Source organism: Nomascus leucogenys, chromosome X, assembly GCF_006542625.1.
Source record: "Nomascus leucogenys isolate Asia chromosome X, Asia_NLE_v1, whole genome shotgun sequence".
Lineage (NCBI taxonomy): Eukaryota > Metazoa > Chordata > Mammalia > Primates > Hylobatidae > Nomascus > Nomascus leucogenys.
The window spans coordinates 50,122,493-50,135,575 of record NC_044406.1 but is presented as its reverse complement, the minus strand read 5'-3'; the positions used below and the strand labels follow the sequence as shown (position 1 = coordinate 50,135,575).

Below are 13,083 nucleotides of genomic sequence, written 5' to 3'. Positions count from 1 at the left end.
TAAAAATACAAAAATTAGCCAGGTGTGGTGGCACATGCCTGTAATTTCAGCTACTAGGGAGGCTGAGGCAGGGGAATTGCTTGAACCTGGGAGGCAGAGGTTGCAGTGAACCAAGATCATGCCACTGCACTCCAGCCTGGGCAGCAGAGCGAGACTCCATCTCAAAAATAAATAAATAAATAAACTGTCAAACCATTTCCAGAATGGCTGTACCATTTTACGTGCCCACCAGCAATCTACAAGTGATCCAGTTTCTCTACGTCTCCAGCATTTGATGTCACTATTTTTTATTTTTGCCATTCTGATAGGTGTGTGGTGATATCTCATTGTGGTTTTAATTTGCATTTCCCTAATGACTAATGACAGCATCTTTTCACATGCTTAATTGCCATCTGTATATCCTCTTCAGGGAAATATCTGTTTATGTCTTTTGCCCTTTTTCTAATTGGATTGTTTATTACCAGTAAGTTTTTTTTTTTTTCTGAGACGGAGTTTTGCTCTTGTTGCCCAGGCTGGAGTGCAATGGTGCGACCTTGGCTCACTGCAACCTCTGCCTCCTGGGTTCACGCCATTCTCCTGCCTCAGTCTCCCAAGTAGCTGGGATTACAGGCATGCACCACCATGCCTGGCTAATATTACTGATAAGTTTTACGAGTTCTTTATATACTCCAGATGCTAGTCCTTTGTCAGATATGTGATTTGCAAATATTTTCTCCCAGTCTTTGTCTTTTCATACTCTTAACAGGGTCTTCGGCAGAGTAATTTTTAATTTTGATGTGGTTTCTCCTTAAAGGTTAAAAAAATAATAATGATCTCAGGCCGGGTTCAGTGGCTCAGACCTGTAATCTCAGCACTTTGGGAGACTGAGGCAGGTAGATTGCTTGAGTCCAGGATTTCCAGACCAGTTTGGCCAACATGGCGAAACCCCATCTCCACAAAAAATACAAAAAAAAAAAAATTAGCCATCTATGGTGGCATGTGCCTGTGGTCCCAGCTACTTGGGAGGGTGGGGTGGAAGGATCGCTTGAGGCCAGGAGTTGGAGGCTGCAGTGAGCTGGGATCATGCCACTGCACTCCAGCCTGGAGTGACAGAGTGAGACCCTGTGTCAAAATAATAAAAATTAAAATTACAAAAATAATAATTATTATTATCATCTCCTGGCCTGCCCTGTCATCCATGCCAAGTAAGGGCATGTACAAATTTCATTTACCCATTCAGTCAATGTTTATTGAGAACCTACTATGTTACAGGTTCAGTCCCAGGTGCTAGTGATCTGAAAATGAATAAAATACAGTTGCCTTTAAGTGTTCACAGTCTAGTGGAGACAGAGACATTTTTTTTTTGAGATAGAGTCTCACTCTGTCACACAGGCTGGAGTGCAGTGGCACAATTTCGGCTCACTGCAACCTCCGCTTCCCAGGTTCAAGCGATTCTCCTGCCTCAGCCTCCCGTGTAGCTGGAACTACAGGCCCCCACCACCATGCCTGGCTAATTTTTGTATTTTTAGTAGAGATGGGGTTTCACCATGTTGGCCAGGCTGGTCTCGAACTCCTGACCTCAGGTGATCCGCCTGACTTGGCCTCCCAAAGTGGTGGGATTACAGGTGTGAGCCACGGCACCTGGCCGGGACAGAGACTTCTGAGCATATGCCTTCCGTGGAAGTGTGGTAAGGGATGGAAAGCAGGCTGTGGGAGCTCAAGACAGAGCACCTGCTCTGGCCAGGGAAGTGGGGAAGGCCACTCCTTGCTTGTCAGTTACAAACCACTTGAAATCTTAGTATTATTCTTGCTATATACAGGTTATAGTATATTCTATAAAAACATTTCCAGCCATTATTTTCATCATGATTACCACTGGTTCATTTTCTGCAAGATTCTTTCCCCAAATGCCAAAATGGCTAATATCCAAACTGAGATCTTGTGAAATTTATGGAGGATTCACCCCTATAAATGACCATTTTTCAAAAATACAATGACAACTGTTAGTTCAACAAGTGGTCTTTGCTGTGAAGCTCAGGCATCAAGGAAAGGTGTAGATAGGTCTTATTGCATAACAGTCCTTGGTCCTAATATAGCAACGTTCATCTGAGAAGCTTAAAGGACTTGCCTCACATGACAAGCTGCCTCATTTTTGCACTGACTCTTCGAGGAAGGCAAGATAAGATTTATTATCCAGTGGCCTATATTCCAAGTAGAGAAGGATCCTCTCTGCCCAGGTAACTAGAAAAGTGTGTCTAATGACACATTTGGGAGGAACGAAGGGATCCAGCAGTAAGAAGGGGATTGAACCTTTGGTTTTAGGTTGCAGTTCTCCACCAAGAATTTTTTAAAGTGTAAGGCCTGATCTTGCTTATATAGGAGTGATTAAATTTTTTTCTTACTTTCTTCTTTTCTTTTCTTTCTTTCTTTCTTTTTTTTTGTTTGTTTGTTTTGAGTTGGAGTCTCACTCTGTAGCCCAGGCTGGAGTGCAGTGGTACAATATCCAGCATTGCAACCTCTGCCTCCCGGGTCCAAGTGATTCTCCTGCCACAGCCTCCCCAGTAGCTGGGACTACAGGTGCATGCCACCACGGCCAGCCGGCTAATTTTGGTGTTTTTAGTTGGAGACAGGGGTTACAGGCATGAGCCACTGCGCTCATACTAATTTTTTTTTTTTTTTTTTTGAGATGGAGTTTTGCTCTTGTTGTCCAGGCTGGAGTGCAATGGTGTGATCTCAGCTCACTGCAACCTCCAACTCCCAGGTTCAAGCAATTCTCCTTCCTCAGCCTCTCTAGTAGCTGGAATTACAGGCGCCTGCCACCGCGTCCGACTAATTTTTGTATTTTTAGTAGAGATGGGGTTTCACCATGTTGGTCAGGCTGGTCTCGAACTCCTGACCTCAGGTGATCCTCCTGCCTTGGCCTCCCAAAGTGCTGGGATTACAGGCATGAGACACCGCGCCCGGCCCTTAAATTTTCATTGCAATAAATACTTAGGCCTCAAAACCTGAGAATGCTTTTCAGCCCCATGTCTAATCAGGACCTTGTCTTGTCGATTTTCCCTCCATGAGACAGCTCTGGTGAAACAGTAACAGAGGGACGGGGAACACCGAGGTATTGATGTCTGGGCCAGAGCTGCCATCCAGGGCCCCACACCCCACCTTTGGTCCAGACAGCCCCTTGGCCCAGGTGTCCCTGCTGCCAGAACACACTGGACTGGGGTACAGGAGTTGCATATTCCATGACGCTGGTGTCAGGGGAAGCAGGAAATCTCACATTAGCCAGGTTATTCCTCTCCTCCGGGCCAATTTCCCTCTACAACCCAGGGGTTTCAGTCTCACATCAACTATCATGGTTTTTTTTTTTTTTTTTTTTTTTTTGTGGAGACGGAGTCTCGCTCTGTCACCCAGGCTGGAGTGCAGTGGCACGATCTCGGCTCACTGCAAGCTCTGCCTCCCGGGTTCACGCCATTCTCCTGCCTCAGCCTCTCCGAGTAGCTGGGACTACAGGCGCCCGCCAACACGCCCGGCTAATTTTTTGTATTTTTTTAGTAGAGAAGAGGTTTCACCGTGGTCTCGATCTCCTGACCTCGTGATCCGCCCGCCTCGGCCTCCCAAAGTGCTGGGATTACAAGCGTGAGCCACCGCGCCCGGCCACTATCATGTTTTAAAACAGAAAACGGCCGGGCGCGGTGGCTCAAGCCTGTAATCCCAGCACTTTGGGAGGCCGAGGCGGGCGGATCACGAGGTCAGGAGATCGAGACCACGGTGAAACCTCTTCTCTACTAAAAAAATACAAAAAATTAGCCGGGCGTGTTGGCGGGCGCCTGTAGTCACAGCTACTCGGGAGGCTGAGGCAGGAGAATGGCGTGAACCCGGGAGGCAGAGCTTGCAGTGACCCGAGATCGTGCCACTGCACTCCAGCCTGGGAGACAGAGCGAGACTCCGTCTCAAAAAAATAAATAAATAAATAAATAAATAAATAAATAAATAAATAAATAAAACAGAAAACATGCCTGTAATCCCAGCACTTTGGGAGGCCGAGGTGGGTGGATCACCTGAGGTCACGAGTTCGAGAGCAGCTTGGCCATCATGGCAAAACCCCATCTCTACTAAAAATAAAATTAGCCAGGCATGGTGGCACGTGCCTGTAATCCCAGCTACTAGGGGGGCTGAGGCAGGAGGATCACTTGAACTTGGGAGGCAGAGGTTGGGGTGAGCCGAGATCGTGCCACTGCCCTCCAGCCTGGGCAACAGAGCAAGACTCTGTCTCAAAAAAAAAAAAAAAAAACCGAAAATAGGCAAAATGTTTGTCTAAAATAAAACAAAAACACTGTAGGGAAGAGGCTTGAGTGTGCCGGTGGACAGGCTGCCCTGCTCACCTGTGGGAAGGGCAGGGCCAGCAAGGGCAGGAGAGCTCCCTGTGGGCAGCTAGGCTAGGTGTGGATGTGGCCCTGCAGGTGGTCCCAGGGAGGATGCAGGGACAGGAACAGTCCAGGCAAACAGCTCTCAGGTGAGTAGGGCTCTGCCTGAGGTGTTCTGGCATCAGGAGGCTGCCTGACCCCCAATGGGCATGACACAGTCTCCAGGGAGCAATGGGATATCGGCCCAAAGGATTAAAGCCCAACTTGGTCAGATCCCAAGCTTTACCTACATTATGTCTCTGGCTCTGCAAAGGGTATTCCCAACTCTGGGGACAAGCCGTGGCCTCAAGTGGCAGCTGGCTATGCTGCTGAAATCAGGACACATCTGCATCATACAGAAAGCTGTGCCATCCTAGTGTGACAGGCCACACTCCGTCACCCTAGGGGAAGCTGGAAAAGAACTCCAGATGTGCCCTGGAGAGCCCCCCACCTCTCAGGGGCCACCTCCCAGGGTGCCCCCACCACCGCATTCTTCGAGTTTGGCTTGAGATTTTAGGAAGCATAATTCAGGTGAGGAAGATAACAAAGTCTGGTCCCAGCCCACTCTGGCAAGGATCACTCCCCACCTAGTCGGCATCAGAGGAAGCCACATATACAGACAGGACACACACAGCACACATGGGGTGTAAGGAACCGTGCCTGCACACCACTCACACACACATGACATGACCAAGTGGCAGCCAGAGAGGCCAGGGCACGCTCAGGGGGCCGCCTTCGGGGCATCCATGTAGGCTGGGTTGGAAGGAGGCTGGCTGGTGGGGTAGGGCGTGGCTGCTCCTCCAGCCAGGATCTCTAAGTAGGCTGGCGGGCCCATGGGCTGGGCCGGGTAAGGTGATGGGTACTGCATTGGGTAGGGCGCTGCTGGCACTCCTGGATGGGGGGGGCATGGGGTGGTAGCCCTGGTAGTCCAGGGTAGCTAGGCGCCACACTTGGAGGCTGAGGGTAAGGGGCATGCACCACAGTGGTGGATGTGGTGGTGGTCACAACTGGACGTGGTCAGCGGCACATCTTGTAGAGGGAGCAGCAGGAGCAGGTGAAGCAGATGATGATAGTGACGACAGATAGCACAAAGATGGTCAGGCCGACGGCCACGGTCGCTCTGAATCCCATGTTAGCCTCTGCCTTCACCCAGGGGCTTCCTGTACCCCTAGACTTCCCCTCTTTCCATCATGGGCCACTCAGTTCCAATTTCTTCTCCTTTCGGAGAAAAGGAAAGCAAATCTCCCGATGATGTCAGCCACAGGAAAGACCGCTTCATGAACTTTCGAGTCCACGATGGCATCTTCCTCCTTAGAACAGCTACTGTGCTTTTGGTACTATTCATTCATTTGTTCCACATTTACAAAGATGAATAGAATGCAGGCCCCACCGTAGAGGAGCTCACAGTCTAGATGGCCGGCACTACATATTGCCTCATGTTGTGTCATAATCTTTTTGTGCATGTGTCTTGTGTCTCTAATTCCATGACAGCAGAGGCCATGTCCTAAACTTCTTTGTGTTCCCCAGAGCCCTTACTTAGCATGGTGTTCAATAAACATCTCTTTTTTTTTTTTTTTTTTTTTTTTTTTGAGATGGAGTCTTACTGTGTCGCCCAGGCTGGAGTGCAGTGGTGTGACGCGATCTTGGCTCACTGCTACCTCCACCTCCCAGGTTCAAGCGATTCCCCTGCCTTAGCCTCCCGAGTACCTGGGATTACTGGTGCATGCCACCACACCCAGCTAATACTTTTTGTAGTTTTAGTAGAGACGGGGTTTCTCCATGTTGGCCAGGCTGGTCTCAAACTCCTGGCCTCAGGTGATCCACCTGCCTCAGCCTCCCAAAGTGCTGGGATTATAGGCGTGAGCCACTGCACTTATCCAATAAACATCTCTTGAATAAGTAAAATAATTTGATTTGATTTGGTACTTTCCTCCTCTGTGGTTTACTTGTGCCACCTAGATAAAATAATGTATCACCCATATGTAGAAATGTATTTTATTTATTTATTTATTTTATTATTATTATTTTTTATAGAGATGAGGTCTCACTCTGTTGCCCGCTCGAACTCCCAGGCTTAAGTGATCCTCCCACCTCAGCCTCCCAAAGTGCTGGGATTACAGGGGTGAGCCACCGCACCCAGCCTAGAAACTTGTAAGTGAGGAAATTGAGGCACAGAATGGTGAAGTAACTTGTTCCAGGCTGCAAGTGACTCATGGTTGCTTCATCCAAAATATATGCTGGACAACTTTGGAACCAAAGACAGCTATATATCCTTGATGCCGGTATTTAGCTGTCTCTTAGATTCTGAGATGCAAATTGTGCCTTCATATACACACATACAGACTTTATCAAAATCATGTATATGTTTGAAGTCAGACTTTGATTTATGTAAAATGATTAATATTTCTTCTTATATTCAATATCAAGTTGTGTGAAAGGTAACACGATAGGTTCAAAAATATTCCAGAGAGGAAAGAGTGGGTGGCAGTTGGTGAGCTGCAACATTTTTCCTTTCACAGAACAATTCTTGTAGAAGAAACAGCATTGCTGACTTTTTCTATTTTCAGCACAAAGTAACAGTTAACTGATTAATATTCAAGTGAAGGTGTATAGCCACAAATCTCATTTAATCGACAAGCACTGCAAAACAACAAACTAACGCACAGCGGGGATGCAAATGGGTGGTCTGCCAGCGAAACTGAACTCACAGAAAGGGTTTCAAGAGTTCTCAACTTAATTTTGAATACATAAGAAATGATATTTATAATATTTCTTTTTCTTTCTTTTTTTTTTTTTTTGAGATGGAGTTTTGCTCTTTCACCCTCACTGGAGTGCAGTGGCGCAATCTCAGCTCACTGCAACCTCTGCCCCCACCCCGGGGTTCAAGCAATTCTCCTGCCTCAGTCTCCCAAGTAGCTGAGATTACAGGCGTGTGCCACCACACGTGGCTAATTTTTGTATTTTTAGTAGAGACGAGGTTTCACCATGTTGGCCAGGCTGGTCTTGAACTCCTGACCTCAGGTGATCCACCCACCTTGGCCTCCCAAAGTGCTGGGATTACAGGCGTGAGCCACTGCACCCAGCTGATATTTGTATTTCTATAAGGCAAGAAAAATACAAGAAAACCAAACACTCATGTACCCATCAACCTGGCTGAAAAACAGAACAGTACCAGTAGCCCTGAAGCCTTCTAGACACAAACAGTGCACTGAAATAATAGGAATTAGCTGCCAACAGTTACAAATTGGGACATTTCATACAAAAATCTGGATTTCCAGCCTCTCTTGAAAAAGCTGGCATCACTGTGCCTATATTCCCATAGGGAAATAAGGGGCTGGCCCTTCATGGGGCACCCATGCTGATCACCCCATCCCACCCTCATCTGTTCTCTGCTGCCTCCTCCATCCACATGACCTGTCCAGCCCTGGAGGCATCTACGTTGGTAACCCCTGCCATGCGTTTCCTTTCTGGGTTGGCTCCTTCTCCCTTGATGCTGTTCAAGCTCTCCATTTCCCTAGTTCTCCTGCCTGCGCTTTGGGGCATCTCCTTTCTTGGTGGAGCAGGACCTTTAAGAGGCCAGGCAAGGTGGCTCATGCCTATAATCCCAGCACTTTGAGGGGCTGAGATGGGAGGATCACTTGAGCCCAGGAGTTCAAGACCAGTCTAGGCAACATAGTGAGACCCTGTTTCTACAAAAAAAAATTTAAAAACCTAGCCAGTCACAGTGGTCCACCTCTGCGGTCCTAGCTACTCAGGAGACTGAGGCAGGAGAATCACTTGAGTCCAGGAGTTCCAGGCTGCAATGAGCTATGATCATGCCACTGCAACTCCAGTATGGGTGACAGAGTAAGACCCTGTCTGTTAAAAAAAAAAAAAAAAAAAAAGGCACTAGGCTCCATGGAAATGTGCAGACAAGGAGAAACGGTCTGCCCTCAGTGGACGTGTAGCTATGGAGGAAACTGACCTGTGGGCCCGGCGCAGTGGCTCATGCCTGTAATCTCAGCACTTGGGGAGGCTGAGGCGGGAGGATCACTAGGGGCCAGGAGTTTGAGACCAGCCTGGCCAACATGGTGAAATCCCATCCCTACTAAGAATACAAAAATTAGGCGGGCGTGGTGGTGCACACCTGTAATCCCAGCTACTCAGGTGGCTGAGGCAGGAGAGTTGCTTGAACCCGGCAGGCAGAGGTCACAGCGAGCCAAGATCGCACCACTGCACTCCAGCCTGGGTGACAGAGTGAGACTGTCTAAAAAAAAAAAAAAAAAAAAAAAAAAACTGACCTGTGTCTGATTACATATCATACAAGACAGGCAAAGCTGGAAATAGAAAGAGGGTTATGGGAGCACAGAGCAGGAAAGACTGTATTAGTCAAGGTCTTCCAGAGAAACAGAAGCAATAGGATGCATGGGTATGTGTGTGTGTGTATGGAGAGAGAGAGAGAGAGTGAGAGAGAGAAAGAAAGAGAGAGAGACAGAAAGAGAGAGAAAGAGTATGTATTTAATGAATCAGCTTACACGATAGTGGGGTTAGCAAGTCCAAAATCTTTAGGACAAGCTGCAGGCTGGAGACCCAAGGAAAAGTTGATGTTGCAGTCTTGAATCTAAAGGGAGTCTGGAGGCAGAATTCCCTCTTCCTAGGGAGACCTCAGTGTTTTAAAGCCATCAACTGACTGGATGAGGCCTGCCTGCAATATGGAGGCTAACCCACTTTATTCAGTCTACTGATTCAAATATCAGTCTCATCTAAAAAATACCTTTACATGGCTGGGCGCGGTGGCTTATGCCTATAATCCCAGCACTTTGGGAGGTTGAGGCGGGTGGATCACCTGAGGTCAGGAGTTCGAGACCAGCCTGGCCAACATGGTTGAAACCCCATCTCTACTAAAAATAAAAAAAATTAGCCGGTGTGATGGTGCACACCTGTAATCCTAGCTACTTGGGAGGCTGAGGCAGGAGAATCGCTTGAACCCGGGAGGTGGAAGTTGCAGTGAGCCAAGATTGCACCACTGCACTCCAGCCTGGGCGACAGACCGAGATTCCATCTCAAAAAATAAAAAATAAAAAATAATAAAAAATATATTTACAGTGACGTCTAGACTGATGTTTGACCAAATATCTGGGTACCGTGGCCTAGCCAAGTTGACACATTAAAATTAACTGTCATTGGCTGAGTGAGTGGGTATGCAGGGATTAGAAGGTGGAAGCACAGGTGCCGGGAGGGACGTGGTGAACAAAGGTGCAGAGGTGGGGAGATGCTGAGCACGCTCAGAGAATAGTGAGAAGTCCAGTGGAGGAGCAAAAAGTGCAGCCTGGGGGTGAGGTGGTAAAAGGGGGCAAAGTGCACAAGATGGGTGGGGAACCGTGGAGGATAGGAACCCTCGTGACTGGATGGGCGCTAGGTCTGCAATGACCTTGAATGCCATGGGAGGTGTCAGAGGTTTTCAAGCAGGGAAATGGCACAACAGGACTGTGTTCAAGAAGAAAACTGTGGTAGACTCATAAAGGGTGAGGTGGAGGGGGAGAGATTGGAAAGTTCTACGGAACAAATGATCCATTTTGTTTGTTTGTTTGTTTTTTGAGATGGAGTTTCGCTCTTGTTGCCCAGGCTGGAGTGAAGTGGCATGATCTTGGCTCACTGCAACCTCCGCCCCCCAGGTTCAAGCGATTCTCCTGGCTCAGCCTCCTGAGCAGCTGGGATAACAAGCACCCGCCAACACGCCCGGCTAATTTTTTTTACATTTTTAGTACAGACGGGGTTTTGCCATGTTGGCCAGGCTGGTCTTGAACTCCTGACCTCAGGTGATCTGCCCGCCTCAGCCTCCCAAAGTGTTAGGATTACAGGCATGAGCCACTGCGCCTGGGTTTGTTTTTTTTTTGTTTTTGTTTTTGTTTGAGACAGGGTCTCACCCTGTGCCTTAGCCTCCTGAGTAGCTGGGACTACAGGTGCATGCCACTACACCTGGCTAATTTTTTATGTTTTTGTAGAGATGGGAGCTTGCTATGTTGCCCAAGCTGGTCTCAAACTTCTAGATTCAATGGATCCTCCCACCTTGGCCTCCCAAAGCTGATATTACAGGCGTGAGCCACCAAGCCTGGCCCAGTTTTTCTTTTTCTTTCTTTTTTTTTTTTTAATTTTTCTTTATTTAAGAGATGGGGTCTCGATCTGCTGTCCAGACTGGACTGTAGTGCACTTATAGCTCTCTGCAGCCTCAAACTCCTGAGCTAAAGAGATCCTCCAGCCTCAGCCTCCCAAGTAGCTAGGACTATAGGCATGAGCCACTGTGCTCAGTTTGTATTTCTTGAGAGGACACTGGGTTGCACAGTTATAGCAAGATATCTTTAAAGGGCTGAGTGTGGTGGCCCATGCCTGTAATCCCAGCACTTTAGGAGGCTGAGGCTGGAGGACCACTTTAGCTCATGAGTTTGAGGCTGCAGAGAGCTGTAAGTGCACTACAGTCCAGCCTGGACAGCAGATCGAGACCCTGTCTCTTTAAAAAAAAAAAAAAAAGTCTTTAAATAATTCAAAGTTAAAACCTTGAAAAAGTTTTAAAAGTTTAAAAAATGATTAAATCTAATAGACATCAAGGAAGGTCTGTAGGACAATAACAGCAATAATCTGTAAGTAGGAAGGTGTAGGGGAGAGTAAATTGGTTTGAAGTACAGAGTATATAATTCCAACACAGGACTGCTATGCAGCCCACAGCCCTATCTGTGAGGTATGGCTAGGCTTTAAGTTCTGCATCACCTGAGAGAGTGATTGCTAAAAATGCCCCTACTACCTAAGAGGCAGCTTGGCCTCCTGAGGGCATATGACCCAACCCCCTTCACTATACTTCCAAGACTTCAGTCTTCGGTCATTTTGCATGAACAAAGGCAGAAATGCACTGAGCTTTGCTGTTTGAAAATATTTTTAGCAATTTTAGTGGTAGAAAAGATGCCCTTTGATACAATTTTGTTTTTGATCTTGTCTTCTTTGTGGAAGGAAAGCAGATTCCAGGCCGGATCTGCTGTTTGGGAGTATAATAATTGCCTAAGGCCAGGCATGGTGGCTCACACCTGTAATCCCAGCACTTTGGGAGGCCGAGGTGGGCAGATCACCTGAGATCGAGAGTTCAAGACCAGCCTGACCAACATGGAGAAACCCCGTCTCTACTAGAAATACAAAATTAGCCGGGCGTGGTGGCGCATGCCTGTAATCCCAGCTACTTGGGAGGCTGGGGCAGGAGAATCGCTTGAACCCAGGAGGCGGAGATTGTGGTGAGCCGAGATCGTGCCATGGCACTCCAGCCCCTGGGTGATAGAGCCAGACTCCGTCTCAAAAAAAAAAAAAAAAAAAAAAAAACCAGAGAGAGTAAGTATGGAACTGCATTTACCTCCACACCTATAATTATCCTCCTTATTATAGGGAAGTTCCATGTCTTTGAACTTTATTCTAAATCCACCCTAAAGAAAAGTATGGATCAGCTGGACCCAGGAGGCCCTTCCCCTGGACCTTGCAGAAAAATGACTGGCAATCATGAAATTCACTAAAGGCTTTAAGGTACCTATCTCTTGGAATCCCTTTTACAACTCCTTTTCTTCTAGCTTCGGAATAGTCTAATTATCTTTGCCCCAGGTTTTAGGTTACTTGGGCACATTATTTATGTGCATCGCGATAATGTGATTTCAGTCTATCTGTCTCCATTCTGCATAGAGAGGTGTGACAAATTTCCTGTCCTCTGTGGGCTCACACACAGCTACAGTACCACACGGAATTACAAGGGAGGTTTGAACAGTGGGGACTGTGGGAGCCCAGTGCCCAGAGCAACCTACTCTACGAAGGGAGTTGAGAGGATGGGGAGCTAGACACGTGTATGTGGATCCAGAGCCACTTGGTACTAAGCTCTTACTCCCTGCAAAGCACTTAAAAAAAAAAAAATTTTTTTTAAACACTACCTCTCCTCCCCCTCTTTTTTTTTTTGAGACGGGTTTCACTGTCGCCCAGGCTGGAGTGCTGTGGCGCAATCTCAGCTCACTGCAAACTCCACCTCCTGGGCTCAAACGATTCTCCCACCCCAGGCTCTGGAGTAGCTGGGATTACAGGCGCGCGCCACCAAGCCGTAACTCCCGGACTCAAGTGATCCCGCGTGCCTAGGCCTCCCAAAGTGCTGGGATTACAGGCATTATCCACCACGCCCTGCCTCGCAAAGCATTTTCAATTCATGCACAAGCCCTTGAATCCCAAACACTCTTGGAGGCAGAGACTACTTTTATTGCAACTTTATAGATAAGGAAGCCAGGGCACTGTCAAGGGAGTTGCCTGGTGCCTGTAAGCAGGGAGCTGAACTGCTAGTTAGAGGAACTGCAATTCCCAGGCTCTGGTTCACTGCGCTACCTCCAGGAATGGGGGTGGAAGTGGGGGGAGGGGGTGGTGTTGCAGGAAGTACATTTGCTTCAATATGAGCACTTAAAATGCCTGGAAACATTAAGAAAGGGAGGGTGCAAAAAAAAAAAAAAATTCCCTGGTTTCAGCCATTTCTTTTCTTTTCTTTTTTTTTTTGAGGCGGAGTCTTGCTCTGTCGCCCAGGCTAATTTTTGTATTTTTTTTTTTAGAGACGGGGTGTCACGGTGTTATCCAGGATGGTCTCAATCTCCTGACCTTGTGATCCGCCCGCCTCGGCCTCCCAAAGTGCTGGGATTACAGGCGTGAGCCACCGCGGCCGGCC

At 47.7% G+C, this 13,083-nt stretch overlaps 1 pseudogene; it reads right to left on the bottom strand.

Moving 5' to 3' along the window:
- Positions 1-5,100: 5,100 nt before the first annotated feature.
- LOC100588524 lies at positions 5,101-5,510 on the bottom strand (annotated as a pseudogene).
- Between the last annotated feature and the right edge of the window lie 7,573 nt (positions 5,511-13,083).